The 15,761-nt window shown below is 46.1% G+C and overlaps 1 protein-coding gene across 1 annotated transcript in view; it reads right to left on the bottom strand.

Annotated features, from left to right (window-relative positions):
* NFILZ (NFIL3 like basic leucine zipper) overlaps positions 1 to 14,763 on the bottom strand; it is a 40,736-nt gene extending 25,973 nt beyond the window's left edge. Inside the window, exon 1 of the transcript XR_013409689.1 lies at positions 14,648 to 14,763. The gene's annotated coding sequence lies outside the window, so the exon portion shown is untranslated. The remainder of the gene's footprint in view (positions 1 to 14,647) is intronic.
* Positions 14,764 to 15,761: the final 998 nt, after the last annotated feature.

Genomic DNA, 15,761 nt, shown 5'->3' with positions numbered 1-15,761 from the left:
ATTTTTTTTAATTTCAATAGCTTTTGGGGTAAAAGTGGTTTTCTTTTTTTGTTTTTAGTTTGTTTGTTTGTTTGTTTTCAGATGGAGTTTCACTCTTGTTGCCCAGGCTGGAGTGCAATGGGACGACCTCAGCTCACTGCAACCTCTACCACCCAGGTTCAAGCAATTCTCCTGCCTCAGCCTCCAGATAAGCTGGGACTACAGGCACCTGCCACCGTGCTCAGCTAATTATTTTGTGTTTTTAGTAGAAACGGGGTTTCACCATGCTGGCCAGGCTGGTCTCAAACCCCTGACCTCAGGTGATCCACCTGCTTTGACCTCCCAAAGTGCTGGGATTACAAGCGTGAGCCACCACGCCTGGCCTGGTTTTGATTACATGGATGAATTGTTTAGCGGTGAAGTCTGAGATGTTGGTGCACCCGTCACCTGGAAATGTACACTGTACCCCATATGTAACCTTTTATCCCTCATCCTCCTCCCAACCTTTCCCACCCCAAGGGCCTGAAGTCCATGATATCATTCTATGTGTTTGCATCCTCATAGCTTAGCTCCCACTTACAAGTGAGAACACATGATATTTGGTTTTCCATTCCAGAATTACTTCACTTAGAATAATGGCCCCTAGCTCCACCCAAATTGCTGCAAAAAAACATTATTTCACTTTTTTCATGGCTGAATAATATTCCATGATGTATATATACCACGTTTTCTTTATCCACTCATTGATTGATGGGCACACCGGTTAGTTCCATATCTTTGCAATTGTGAGTTGTGCTGCACAAAACACATGCGTACAGGTGAACATTTATCTCGAGCAGTGTTCCTGGAGTATTTGACACCAGCTGGGATCATTTTTCAATTTCTCCTCTCTATGAAATAGGCTCATCTTCAGCAATAATCATGAAATAAATGCAGGTCAGGTGCAGTAGCTCACGCCTGTAATCCCAGCACTTTGGGAGGATGAGGCAGGCAGATCAACTGAGATCAGGAGTTCGAGACCAGACTGGCCAACATGGCGAAACCCTGTCTCTACTAAAAATGAAAAAATTAGCTGGGTGTGGTGGTGCATGCCTATAATCCCAGCTACTCAGGAGGCTGAGGCAGGAGAATCACTTGAACCCAGGAGGCAGAGGTTGCAGTGAGCCAAGATCATGCCATTACACTCCAGCCTGGGCAACAGAGCAAAACCCTGCCAAGAAGAAAGAAAAGAAAAGAAAAGAAAGGAGGGAGGGAGGGAGGGAAAGAAGGAAGGAAGGAAAGAAAGAAGGAAGGAAGGAAAGAAAGAAAGAGAGTGAGAAAGAGAGAAAGAAAGGAAGGAAGGAAGGAAGGAAAGGGAAGGGAAGGGAAGAAGGGAAGGAAGGAAGGAAGAAAGAAAAGAAAGAAAGGAAAGAAAGAAAGAAAGAAAGAAAGAAAGAAAGAAAGAAAGAAAGAAAGAAAGAAAGAAAGAAAGAAAGAAAAGAGAAAGAAAGAAAATGCAGACACTGAAAATTTGGTTAATGTCCGATATAATCATATTTTATGTAAATAATTGTCCGGTAACTAAGGGAACTTTAATAAAACCGAAATATCTGCAAGCAGTGCAATTCCAGCGAGTCATTAAATCAATGGTGTAAAGAATGATGTAAAATAACGTAACATTTTATTTTCTTGCCTCATTCTTTTTAACGTGAAAACAATGAACAAATTTTAAAGCGTAAGTTTCCATTTTAAAGATATCAGTCGAATTCAGCACTAGAGTTAATGTATGAACTAAAATTTACACTTGCAAACAAATATACATAACGGTTTGCAGTGCTCCCCTGGTTTCAATACAAATAAAATCTCCCAGTGGTCACAGTAAAGTCATTCACAGAATCAAAGTCATTCACAGAATCGAAGTCATTCAAGTTCTGTGTTTTCATCTTTAAATCATCTTTTATTATTTCTTTCTAATCTAAATTCAGGAAGATGTAGATGTATTATACTATCATGAGGTTTAGAGACACTCAAGCCATTCCAAACCATTGTGTTTCTCCAAATGAAAGTAGATAGTTGAATGATGGTTGCCAGAGGCCAGGAAGGGTAGTGAGGAGGAAGAGGGAGAAGGGATGTTTAATGGGTCCAAAATACAGTTAGAGGCCGGGCACAATGGTTCACACCTGTGATCCCAGCACTTCAGGAGGCTGAAGAGGGAGGATCACTCGAGGCCAGGAGTTCGAGACCAGCCTGGGAAACATAGTGAGACCCCCATCTCTATTAAGAGTTTAAAAATTAGCCAGGCATGGGGGCACATTCCTGTGGTCCCAGCTACTCAGGAGGCTGAGGTAGGAGGATGGCTTGAGCCCAGGAATTTAAAGCTGGAATGAGCTGTGATCTCCCCACTGCACTCCAGCCTGGGCAACAGAGTGAGACCCTGTCTCTAAAGAAAGAAAAAAGTTAGATAGAAGAAATAATACCTAGTGTTCCGTAGCACAATAGGGCACCCATGGTTAACGATAACTTATCGAAGGCAGGGCATGGTGGCTCACGCCTGTAATCTCAGCACTTTGGGAGGCTGAAGCAAGTGTATCACTTGAGGTCAGGAGTTTGAGACCAGCCTGGCCGACATGGTGAAGCCCCGTCTCTACTAAAAATACAAAAATTATCCGGGCATAGTGGTGGGCACCTGTAATCCCAGCTACTCAGGAGGCTGAGGCAGGAGAATCGCTTGAACCCGGGAGTCGGAGGTTGCAGTGAGTTGAAATTGAACCACTGTACTCCAGCCTAGGCAACAGAGCGAGATTCCATCTAAGGGAAAAAAAAAAAAAAGCTTATTATATATTTTGAAATAATTAAACAAGTGTAATTGAAAAGTTCCTAATACAAAGAAATGTTTGGGGTAATGGATGTCCCAGTTACCCTGATTTGATCATGACACATTGTATGTTTGTATCAAAATATCGCATATGTCCCATAAATATGTACACCTATTATGGTTCCACAATAACTAAAAATAAATTTAAAAAAAAAGAAAGTGAATAATTGAATCCACTTTTGTCTGGACTGCCCCTGTACATGGGAAGTTCTCTGAATTAATTTCCATGGAGAACACAAAGTTCACGAAGAATAAATGATTAAAATGCGCTGAGTCGAAGTTTACAAATATATTACGAAACCTCAAAATAAATAAGTACATAAATCATGAAAATAAACTGTAACTAGAGAAATCCAAGTAAATTCTGTACTGTAAGGAATCAGTCATATTCTATCAGCATCAATGTCCTGATCATTTTTTTAACATGAGTTTCCTTTTATTTCTATTTTTTCAATTTTTCTTTTTTTTTTTTTTTTTGAGATGGAGTCTGGCTCCTCGCCCAGGCTGGAGTGCAGTGGCGCAATCTCGGCTCACTGCAAGCTCCGCCTCCCGGGTTCACACAGTTCTCCTGCCTCAGCCTCCCGCTGGCTGGGACTACAGGCACCCGCCACCACGCCCGGCTGATTTTTTTGTGTTTTTTAAGTAGAGATGGGGTTTTGCCGTGTTAGCCAGGATGGTCTCGATCTCCTGACCTCGTGATCCACCCGCCTTGGCCTTCCAAAGTGCTGGGATTACAGGCGTGAGCCACCGCGTCCGGCCTTTTTTTTTTTTTGAGACGGAATCTCGCTCCATCTCGCAGGCTGGAGTGCGGTGGTTCAATCTCCGCTCACTGCAACCTCCACCTCCTGGGTTCAAGCGATTCTCCTGCCTCAGCCTCCCCAGTAGCTGGGATTACAGGAGCCTGCCACTACACTCAGCTAATTTTTGTATCTTTAATAGAGACGGGGTTTTGCCATGTTGGCCAGGCTGGTCTCAAACTCCTGACCTCAGAAGATCCAACTGCCTCGGCCTCCCAAAGTGCTGGGATTACAGGCCTGAGCCACCGCGCGCGGCCTCTATTAATTTCTTTATACCCCTCCTTGCAGGGCTAACTCACTCATGCAATGTGTTGATCTTGATACTGGACTGTGGTCATGTAAGATCTTGTTAGAGGAAGCTGGGTAGGGGACATGAGAGCTCTGTGCTATTTTTGCAACTTCTTGTAAGTCTTAAACTATTTCAAAATGTAAAAGTTATCAAAACAAACAACCACAAAGAAAAAAAAAAAAAAACTCAGCTGTAACCACAGCAATTTTTTGAAACCAATCTTTTTTTTTTTTTTTTTTTTTTTTTTTGAGACGGAGTCTTGCTCAGTCAGCTAGGCTGGAGCGCAGTGGCATGATCTCGGCTCACTGCAACCTCCACCTCCCGGGTTCAAGCCATTCTCCTGCTTCAGCCTCCCAAGTAGCTGGGATTACAGGTGCCCACCACCACGCTGGCTGATTTTTGTATTTTTAGTAGAGACAGGGTTTCACCACATTAGGCAGACTGGTGTTGAACTCCTGACCTCAGGTGATCCGCCCTTCTCAGCCTCCCAAAGTGCTGGAATTACAGGCATGAGCTACCACGCCAGGCCAAAAGATTTTTTTTTTTCAGGGTATTTTATTACTAACATTCTTTAGAATTGTGGGCATATGTGAATGACAAAAGCAGACTGCCTTCTGGTGATTTTTATTCTTGCTTTTCAATTCTCTGCAGACAATGTTGTGAGGCAACCTGCTTTCCCCATCCTGCCCAGGGACTGATCTGGGCCAAGAAGACACAAAGTACCCATACAGCAGTGGGCAAGACAGGCACTCATGGAAAAATTATGCTTTGAAAATGCTTAATTAGGCCGGACACGGTGGCTCACGCCTGTAATCCCAGCACTTTGGGAGGCCAAGGCAGGTGGATCGCCTGAGGTCAGGAGTTCAAGACCAGCCTGGCCAACATGGTGAAATCCCGTCTCTACTGAAAATACAAAAAATTAGCCAGGCATGGTGGCACGTACCTGTAATCCCAGCTACTCAGGAGGCTGAGGTAGAAGAATCGCTTGTACCTGGAAGGTGGAGGTTGCAGTGAGCCAAGATCACACCACAGCACTCCAGCCTGGGAGACAGAGCGAGACTTTCTCTCCAAAAATATATATTGCTTAACTGCTGGGTGTGGTGGCTCACCCCTGTAATCCCAGCACTTTGGGAGGCCAATGTGGGAGGATTGCTTGAACCCAGGAGTTCAACACCAGCCTGGGCAACGTGGCAAGACCCCATCTCTCAAAAAAAAAAAAAAGCAAAAGTCAGCCAGGTGTGGCGGTGCCCGCCTGTGGTCCCAGCCACTCAGCAGACTGAGGTGGAAGGATCACTTGAGCCCAGGAGTCTGAGGCTGCAGTGAACCATGATCATGCCACGGCATTCCAGCCTGGGCGACACAGCAAGATCATGTCTCAAAACTAAATAAATAACAATACATAAAAATGCTTAATTATAGGGTGAGATAAGGGCCTTGAAAGAAAAGACAAAGGCTTCCTGAAATCACAATTTTACTTTTTTTTACATCTGCCTTTTTTTTTTTTTTAAGGCAGAATCTCGCTCTGTTGCCCAGACTGGAGTGCAATGACACGGTCTTGACTCACTGCAACCTCCACCTCCCAGGTTCAAACCATTCTCCTGTCCTCAGCCTCCCAAGTAGCTGGGATTACAGGCATGTACCACCACGCCTGGCTAGTTTTGGGTTTTTTGTTTGTTTGTTTGTTTGATTGATTTGTATTTTTTGTTTGTTTGTTTGTTTTTTTTTTTGAGACGGAGTCTCGCTGTGTCACCCAGGCTGGAGTGCAGTGGCGCGATCTCGGCTCACTGTAAGCTCCGCCTCCCGGGTTTACGCCATTCTCCTGCCTCAGCCTCCGAGTAGCTGGGACTACAGGCGCCCGCCACCACGCCCGGCTAGTTTTTTTGTATTTTTAGTAGAGACGGGTTTCACCGTGTTAGCCAGGATGGTCTCGATCTCCTGACTTCGTGATCCACCCGCCTCGGCCTCCCAAAGTACTGGGATTACAGGCTTGAGCCACCGCGCCCGGCCTGATTGATTTGTATTTTTAACAGAGACGGGGTTTCACCATGTTGGCCAGGCTGGTCTTGAACCCCTGACCTCAGGTGATCTGCCCACCTGAGCCTCCCAAAGCGCTGGGATTACAGGCGTGAACCACCGCGCCCAGCCACGTCTGCCTTTTTTATTGCAGTAATATATACATAATATAAAACTGACCGTTTTAATCATTTCTCAGCATCCGTACAGTTCAGTGGCATTAAGCACACTCCCGTTGTGCAACCATCACCACCATCTGCCTCCAGAACGCCTCGTCTTGCAAAACCAAAACAGCACACACATTAAACCCTAATTTCCCATTCTTTACTTCCCTTTATGTCTTTTTTTTTTTTTTTTTTAAGTTCCAGGGTACATGTGCGTGACATGCAGGTTTGTGACATAAGTAACCGTGTGTCATGGGGGTTTGCTGCACCTGTCAACCCATCGCCTAGGTATTAAGCCCGGCATGCATTCCCTATTTTTCCTGATGTTCTCCCCTCCCCTGCCCTCCCGCAACAGGTCCCAGTTTGTGTGTGTGTGTGTGTGTGTGTGTGTGTGTGTGTGATGTTCCCCTCCCTGTGTCCATGTGTTCTCATTGTTCAGTGCCCACTTACAAGTGAGAACATGCAGCATTTGGTTTTCTGTTCCTGGTTTAACTTGCTGAGAATGATGGCTTCCAGCTCTATCCACGTCCCTACAAAGAACATGATCTCATTCTTTTTTTTTTTTTTTTTTTTTTTTGAGACGGAGTTTCCCTCTTGTCCCCCAGGCTGGAGTGCAGTGGTGCAATCTCGGCTCACTGCAACCTCCACCTCCCCAGTTCAAGTGATTCTCCGGCCTCAGTCTGCTGAGTAGCTGGGATTACAGGCGCCCACCACCACACCTGGCTAATTTTTGTATTTTTAGTAGATTTCAACATGTGGTTTCAACATGTGGGCCAGGCTGGCCTCAAACTCCTGACCTCAGGTGATCCACCCACCTTGGCCTCCCAAAATGCTGGGATTACAAGTGTGAGCCACTGCACCCGGCTGATCTCATTCTTTTTTATGGCTGCATAGTATTCTATGGTGTGTATGTACCACATTTTCTTTATCCAATCTATCAGTGATGGGCATTTGGGTGGATTCCATGTCTTTGCTATTGTGAATTGTGTACCAATCCTTCCCTTTACACTACTGTTATTAGCTGCCTGCATGACTAAGAGTCCAGCATTATTCTAATCACATTCCACATGATAGCCTCCTCTGATCCTCACCCAAACCTATGAGGCAGGTACTATTAACATCCTGTTTCACAGATGAGGTAACTGAGGCACAGAAAGGTCAAGGTTTCCGCCCAAGGTTACACAGCAAGGCAATGATGGAATCAGATTTGAACTGGGGCCAGCTGCCTCAGGGCCTGTGTTCTTCCTGCCTGGTTTTTCCTGGCCTAGATCAGGGTCAGGAGGAAGGCCATGAGGGGTCACTTCTCTGAGGATAGACATTTGCTATGGCTTTAGGAGGAGCAGCAGAGGAAGGGCATTTTAGACAGAGGGAACAGCACAGGCAAAGGTCCTGAGGTGTTTGGCAAATTGGAGGGACAAAGAGGAGCTTGGTTAGGGCTGAGTGACATGAGGACAGCAGTGGGAGACAGGACAGGAAATGACAGAGGGAACTGCATTGTGCAGGGCTTGCTGGCCACAGCAGGGATTGTGGTCTTTAGCCCAGGGGCCTCAGGGAGCCACTGACGGTTCTAGGCAAAGGAAGAGTGGCTCTTATTTCCTCTCTCCAGTTGTGCAGCCTCTGGCATTACCGGGAAGCAGTCAGAACTCCTTTGGGTGTAAAAACAGAAGCACATAGCAGAACTGAACACAAGGTGAGGGGTCCAGGCATCCTAGTTCTGGCCACCCCAGCTGTGTGGCCTTGGACAAATTGCTTTACTTCTCTGTGCCCCAGCTTCCTCATCTATGCAACAGAGATTAATACAAGTTAAGTGGTTAGACTGGGTGCAGTGCCTGTAATCCCAGCACTTTGGGAGGCCGAAGTGGGCAGATCACTTCAGGTCAGGAGTTCGAGACCTATCGGGGGAACCAGCCCCCAATATTTCAACATAGGTTCTTTTCTATTTTCCCTAAGTGTCAACCAGTATGAGAAATAAAGAGAAAGAGTACAAAACAGAGAAATTTTGCAGCTGGGTCTCCAGGGGTGACATCACATGTCAGCAGGTTCTGTGATGCTCCCGAGCTGCAAACCCAGGAACTTTTTATTAGTAATTTTCAAAGGGGAGGGAGTGTATGAATAGGGTGTGGGTCACAGAGACCACATGCTTCGAAGGCAATAAAATATCACAAGCAAATGGGGGCAGAGTGAGATCATAAGTCCAGGGCAAAATTAGAATTGTTGATGAGGTTTCACATCCCACTGTGCATGTACTGTCAATGATAAACATCTTAACAGGAAACAGGGTTCAAGAGCAGACAACTCGTCTGACTAGAATTTTGCCAGGCTGGAATTTCCCAACCCTAGCAAGCCTGGGGGCGCTGCAGGAGACCAGAGTTTATTTCATCCCTTATCTACCACTGCATAAGACAGACACTCCCAGAGCAGCCATTTTGGAGACCTCCCCCTGGGAATGCATTCTTTTCCCAGGGCTGTTCCTTGCTGAGAAAAAGAATTCAGCGATAGTTCTCCTATTTGCTTTTGCAAGAAGAGAAATATGACTCTGTTCTGCCCAGCCACGCAGGCAGTCAGACCTTATGGTTATCTCTCTTATTCCCTGAAAATCGCCGTTATCCTCTTCTTTTAGGATGCCCAGATTTCATATTGTTTAAACACACATGTTTTACAAACAATCGGTACAGATAACGCAATCTTCACAGGGTCCTGAGGTGACATACATCCTCAGCTTACAAAGATGACGGGATTCAGAGATTAAAGTAAAGACAGGCATAGGAAATTATAAGAGTATTGATTGGGGAAGTGATAAATGTACATGAAATCTTCACAATTTATGTTCAGAGATTGCAGTAAAGACAGGCGTAAGAAATTATCAAAGTATTAATTTGGGGAACTAATAAAATGTCCATGAAATCTTCACAATGTATGTTCTTCTGCCGTGGCTTCAGCCAGTCCCTCCATTCAGGGTCCCTGACTTCCCGCAACAGAGACCAGCCTAGCCAACATGGTGAAACCCCATCTCTACTAAAAGTATAAAACTTAGTTGAGTGTGGTGGCACATGCCTGTAATCCCAGCTACTCAGGAGGCTGAGGCAGGAGAATCACTTGAACCCAGGAGGCAGAGGTTGTAGTGAGCCAAGATTGCGCCACTGGACTCCAGTCTGAGCAACACAGCAAGAGTCCATCCTCCCAAAAAAAGAAAAAATGTAAGGGTCTGACAGTAGGAGCTACACAATGTCACATATTATTTAGGTTGGTATAAAAATAACTGTGGTTTTGCAGTTACTTTTAATGGCAAAAACCACAATTACTTTTGCACCAACTTAATATCATCTTCATTTTCACAGTAAATATGGACCCACATAACTGAAAATCTCACTGTTTCAGGTGAGGCTTCATCCAGGCACCCACTAGACCTCACCAAGGCTCTCATGCCTTTCCTCTGCCATCACTGGCTGCCCAGGGTTTATGTTCAGGCTCCACATGGCAGCTAAGGCCCCAATCCTTCCCCAGTAGTCTACAAAGCAGTCACCGCCATTTCTCCCATTCTCCTACCCACACCCTTTAGGGCCAGCTCAGGGGTCTCTTTCAGTTGCTCCCAAGAAAGAAAAAGGGAAATGTACTTTCCCAGAATCCCCAACAAGTGTCCTTGCCTCTCATTGGCTCTGGTTGTGTTACACACTCACTCCTGAGCCAATCACTGTAACTGAAAGATGAGGTGTTGGCTGGAAGCTGGGGTTTGCAGCCAATCACAGCTGAGGCTGGGGACAACATGATCAGAAAAAGTAATGCAGGAGCCAGACACTGTGGCTCATGCCTGTAATCCCAGCACTTTGGGAGGCCTAGGCAGGAGGATTAGCTTACAGCCAGGAGTTGAAGACCACCCTGGGCAACACGGCTAGACCACCATACCTTAAAAAAAAAAAAAAAAAAAAAATTCACCCAGATGTGGTGGTGGAAACATAAGGTCCCAGCTATTCGGGAGGCTGAGGTGGGAGGATCACTTGAGCCCAGGAGTTTGAGGCTGCAGTGAGCTATGATGGTGCCACTGCACTCCTGCCTGGGTGACAGAGGAGACCCTGTCTCTAAAAATAAAATAGAATTAAGGAAATTGTATCGCATACAGTGAGATAATTGATAAGTAAGAAAATGGAAAGTTGGCCAGGTGCAGTGGCTCACGCCTATAATCCCAGCACTTTGGGAGGCCAAGGCAGGTTGATCGCCTGAGGTCAGGAGTTCAAGACCAGCCTGACCAACATGGTGAAACCCTGTCTCTACTAAAAATACAAAATTAGCCAGGCATGGTGGCATTTGCCTGTCATCCCAGCTACTCAGGAGGCTGAGGCAGGAGGATCCTCTGAACCAGGGAGGCAGAGGTTGTGGTGAGCCAAGATCACACCATTGCACTCCAGCCTGGGCAACAAGAGCGAAACTCAGTCTCAAAAAAAAAAAAAAAAAAAAAAAAAGTCATCTGGCTGGACATGGTGGCTTAAGCGTGTAATCTCAGCACTTAAGGAGGCCGAGGCAGGAGGATCGTTTGAGCCCAGGAGTTCAAGACCAGTCTGGGAAACATGGTGAGACCGCCATCTCTACAAAAAAAAAAAAAAAAAAAATTTAATAACCTGCCATGGTAGCATACACTTGTGGTCCCAGCTACTTGGGAGGCTGAGGCAGAAGGATCTCTTGAGCACGGGAGGTTGAGGCTGCAGTGAGCCATCGTCTCCACTGCAGTCAGCCTGGGCAACAGACTTCAAAGTGGTCGCAGAGACTGACTTTAATAGAATGAGACTCTTGACTGACCTCTGCTGGAAATTAGTTGAAATACATGTGCAAGTTGACCCTATTACAGGCTGTGGTGGCTCATGCCTGTAATCCCAGCAATTTCGGAGACTGAGGTGGGTGGATCATTTGAGGTCAGGAGTTGGATACCAGCCTGGCCAACATGGTGAAACTCCATCTCTACTAAAAATACAAAAGTTAGTTGGGCATGGTAGCAAGCGCCTGTAATCCCAGCTACTTGGGAGACTGAGGCATGAGAGAGTCACTTGAACCCAGGAGGTGGAGGCTGCAGTGAGCCAAGACCGTACCACTGCACTCCTGCCTGGATGACAGAGCAGGACTCCATCTCAATCAATCAATCAATCAATCAATGCCGTATCTCCAAATTCAGTCACGCTGGGGCTTGGGGCTTCAATACATGCATTTAGGGGTGGAACAATTCAATCCATAATGCGGGAAGGCGGTGTTGGGAGAATGCAAATGGCTGAGAAAGAGAACCCCGCAATAAACAAAGAAATGGAAATGTCCTGTGAATTAGTCAGAGTTCTCCCGAGAAACAAAATCAATAGGTGATCAGAAAGATGGAGAGAGAGAGACAGCAACAGAAAGAGACAGAGATCTAGCGTGAGATTTATTATAAGGAATATATAACTACAGGGCTCATGTGATCATGGAGGCTGAGACATCCTATGACCTGCTTTCTGCAAGCTGAGGGCCCAGGAAGATTCGTGGTACGGTTCAAAGGTTGGAGAGCCTGAGAGCCAATGATGCATATTCCAAGACAGGTCTGAAGGCCTGAGATTCAGGAGCATCAGGGGTAGAAGATCAATGCCCCTACTCAACAGTTTGACACAGAGAGAATTCAACCTTCCTCTCTGCCTTTTTGTTCTATTCTGGCCCTCAATAGGTTGGATGAGGTCCGCCCACGCTGGGGAGTACCATCTGCTTTTCTCAGTCCACCAATGCAAATGCTAACCTCTCTCAGAAACACCCCCCCAGATACACTCAGAAATAATGTTTAACCCAGATATCTGGGTGTCTTATGGCCCAGTCAAGTTGACACATAAAATTAACCATCACATGCCATAGAGAGGAAGTCATTTTCCATCATAAGACTGGTGCGCTAGCCTGGAAGTTATGGTCTCTACTTATAAACTCTCTTCTTTTGAGAGGTGAAAACACATGAAAACACGTCTTCAGAGTCAAAAGTCCTTAGCCGGGTGCGATGGCTCAGGCCTGTGATCCCAGCACTTTGGGAGGCTCGTGCAGGAAAATCACTTGAGCCCAGGAGTTTGAGACCAGCCTGGGCAACACAGCGAGACCCCATTTCTTCAAAAACTTTTAAAATTAGCCAGGTGTGGTGGTGTGTGCCTGTGGGTCCAACTACTCAAGAAGCTGAGGTGGGGGGGGGATAGCTTGAGCCTAGGAGGTTGAGGCTGCAGTAAACTATGATCACAACACTGCACTCCAGGGTTCTCTATCTCAAAAAAAAAAAAAAAATTTTAGGAGCCAAAATGCTTTAAGTTGAAACTTATGACTTAACACCCAGTCACTTACCAGCAAACGTATGGCGACCAGGGAGTGGGAAGAACAGCCCCAATATTTAAAATATTTGTCATCTCCTCCAATCAAGAGATAGATTCTGTCTCTTTACTTCCTGAGTCTGGGTTTGACCATATGGCTTGTTTTAGCCAATGAGACATTACCAAACGTGACACAAGGGGAAGTACTTGCACATTAGGGCTATCTTCTCTGCTTTTCCTAGCAACTCTGCAACCACCATGGAAATGAGCTTGAGCAAGCCCACTGGAGAGGCCACATGGAGGAGAACCAAGGCACCCAGCAAACAGCCTGCCAATGGACTCATGAGTGAAGCAATCCAAGATAGTCAGCCCCAGCCAACCCACCAGCTAACTGTAGCCACATGAGTGGGCCCAAGCAAGACCGACAGAAGAACCACCTGCCTGAACTCAGCCCACGTTGTGAACCCACAGAATCAAGGGTTAATAAGTGACTATGGTAGCAATCCATAGGGTAGTTTGTTACACAGCAAAGGCTAACAGATACAATGTGTGAACACTCTCTTTGGAAAGAGACACAGCCACTAATTCCCCAACAATAACCACACAGGCAAAGACATGCGTGTGATCACCATGTTTCAGTGCTACAAACCCTGCTTTATGCATCACAGATCCACTAGGTGGCAGGAGTTCTTTGGTTCAAACTTTGACATTTGCTACAGGCTAACGAATCAACTTGGGTCTACACTTAAAAAAGAAAAAAGAAAAAAGAGAACAGTGATAAAAATAAGAGCCATAGGCCAGGCATGGTGGCTTCACACCTGTAACCCCAGCACTTTGGGAGGCTAAGGCAGGAAGATCACTTGAGCCCAGAAGTTCAAGATCAGCGTGGCCAACATAGCAAGACCCTGTCTCTACAAAAAACATAAAATGTAAAAAAAAAAAACAAAAACTAACTGGGCATGATGGTGCACATCTGTGGTCCCAGCTACTTAGGAAACTGAGATGGAAGGATGGCTTGAGCCTGGGAGTTTGAGGATGCAGTGAGCTGTGATTGCACCACTGCACTCCAGCAGCCTGGGCAACAGAGTGAGACTCTCTCAAAAAATATATATATGATTTATTTAGGCATTAGTTCTAAATGCTTCACATATGTGATCCTCATAGCATCCCTACTGAGTAAGTGCTATTATTATCCTGGCTTTGCAGATAGAGAAACTGAGGCACGGAGAGAAGACATCTCAGCTGACAAGTGAACTCACATCTAGTTCTTACTCTGACACCAAGGTCTGTCATGAAGTGTCTGCATAACCCTGAGCAAGTCTTTAATGCTCTTTTGACTCAGTTTCCCCATGTGTAAAATAAGAGAACCAAGCTAGATCAGAGGTTATTAACCCAGAATTGGAATGGACTCTGTGGATAAAATTTTGGAGCACCATGATGCCATATAACTATCTGCAAAATCTTTTTGGGTAAATATATTTAGAGTGGGGGGAATGGTGGCAATGGGCCAGCAGTGGTCTTTAGATTTAGGTGAATTCCTAAACAAGTCTGTGGTCCGGAAACATTTAAGAAACACTGGAGACGCCAGCCATGATGGCTCACGCCTGTGATCTCAGCACTTCGGGAGGCTGAGGTGAGTGGATTGCTTGAGCCCAGGAGTCCAAGACCAGCCTGAGCAACATAATGAGACCCCATCTCTACAAAAAAATACAAACATTAGTGGGGCATGGTGGTGCATGACTGTACTCCCAGGTACTCACGAGGCTGAGGTGTGAGGATCACTTGAGCCTGGGAAGTCAAGGTTGTGGTGAGCCATGAGAAAGAAACACTGGAGAATATGCTCTCAAAGGCCCGTTCCAGGGGTCAAGCTTCTATTCAAGTGAACACCAATGCTACAATTACAAAGACACAGAAACCAAGCAAACCTTGCAGAGAACAGTCTTAGCTACAATTCGGTCCATATTACCGAGGCATTGAACTGCAGTCAAGATTAAGTGCGACCGTGGTCTTCTTCCAGGCCTGAGTGATATGCATCTTTCCAATACTATCTGCACCCTTGTCTCAGAACTAAACCAGTTCTGGGCTTATCCCATACAGCATGACCTGCCCAAGGAGGTTCTCCTCACCCCTGCCCCTTGCAAGGTGCTGTTGCTATAACTTTGACCTCTGGTCCTTGAATATCCACACCCTGAGAAAGCAGCTAATGATTACAGAAACTGTGAGAAGAATTCACAACAGATTCTGTTGCCAACGCTTGCCTAATTTTCCAGAAGTCTGGTGCAACGTGGCTGCTTCTGGTCTCTTGAGGTTTGTCTGGGGATGGGTTGCTGTCTCTCATTGTGTCGCCGTCTCAATTTTTCTGGACCGTGCAGGCTCTTACCCACCCGCAAGCAGCAGCATTCAAGGCAGCTTGACATCAAAGGCACCTCCTGCTGCTCACAGCCATTGGCCCCGGGTGTCCTAAGTGAACCTCCCCTTCACACGACAGCCTGGTAAACTCCAAACCAGTCATCACGCTCTATGCTGTGTAATGCAAGAAGTGTGTAAACTTTTCCTGTTGGCGGTGGAATGCTTTGTCAAGCAACATCTTATGCAGAAGCTCAAGCAATGGTAAAAAAAATAAAAATGAAAATAAAAATAAAATAAATAAAAAATAAAAAACTACAGCAGGATCAATAGGGTCTTGCTACATTGGCCAGACTGGGAGAGCACAGTATCTTGAGGGGGAACCTGCAGGCAATCCATGTGCAAGAGTGATCTGGGGAAAAACCAAGAACACAGGACGGGTTCACCCGCGAAGCACTGGCCCCAGGAAGGTGGGCGAGAGCAAGAGTTCAGCGGGCAGGAACTCTCGCCAAGACGCAACCATGAGAACAGAGGCCCTGGGGATTCACAGGCATCTCGCAGACAGCACCAGGCTTCCCACAGGTCGTGGGAGAGAGGCAGACGCCAAATCTCTGAGGCTCTATTGACCCCAGCTGACATCTGGGTAACATCTGTTACACAAAAGAGCCGGGACCCAGCCAAAACGCGGCAACCCCAGTAGGGCTTTTAAACACCCGGCAGGGATTTTTAAATGGTGTTAGATTCTCTCACAACAAACTCACTAACGGCCACCTGGCTCAGCTGCCGTCCAGAACCACCCAACACACACACGCCCACCACACATAAAAATAATCTTTACCCCATGTGTGTGTGGTATACGCCAGACAGTGGGTTATCACTTTACACGTATTAATTCATGTCGTCCTTCCAACAAATCCTTCGGGTAGGTGCTATTATCATCCACCCAGCAGCCAGAGGGGACTCCCTCAACTCAACACATCCCAGGGTAAAAGCGTCAGTACTTTCTGCAACTCTTTTTTCTTCTTC

Source organism: Macaca mulatta, chromosome 19, assembly GCF_049350105.2.
Source record: "Macaca mulatta isolate MMU2019108-1 chromosome 19, T2T-MMU8v2.0, whole genome shotgun sequence".
Lineage (NCBI taxonomy): Eukaryota > Metazoa > Chordata > Mammalia > Primates > Cercopithecidae > Macaca > Macaca mulatta.
The sequence above is the reverse complement of the archived record's forward strand: the minus strand, read 5'-3'. Positions and strand labels throughout refer to the sequence as shown.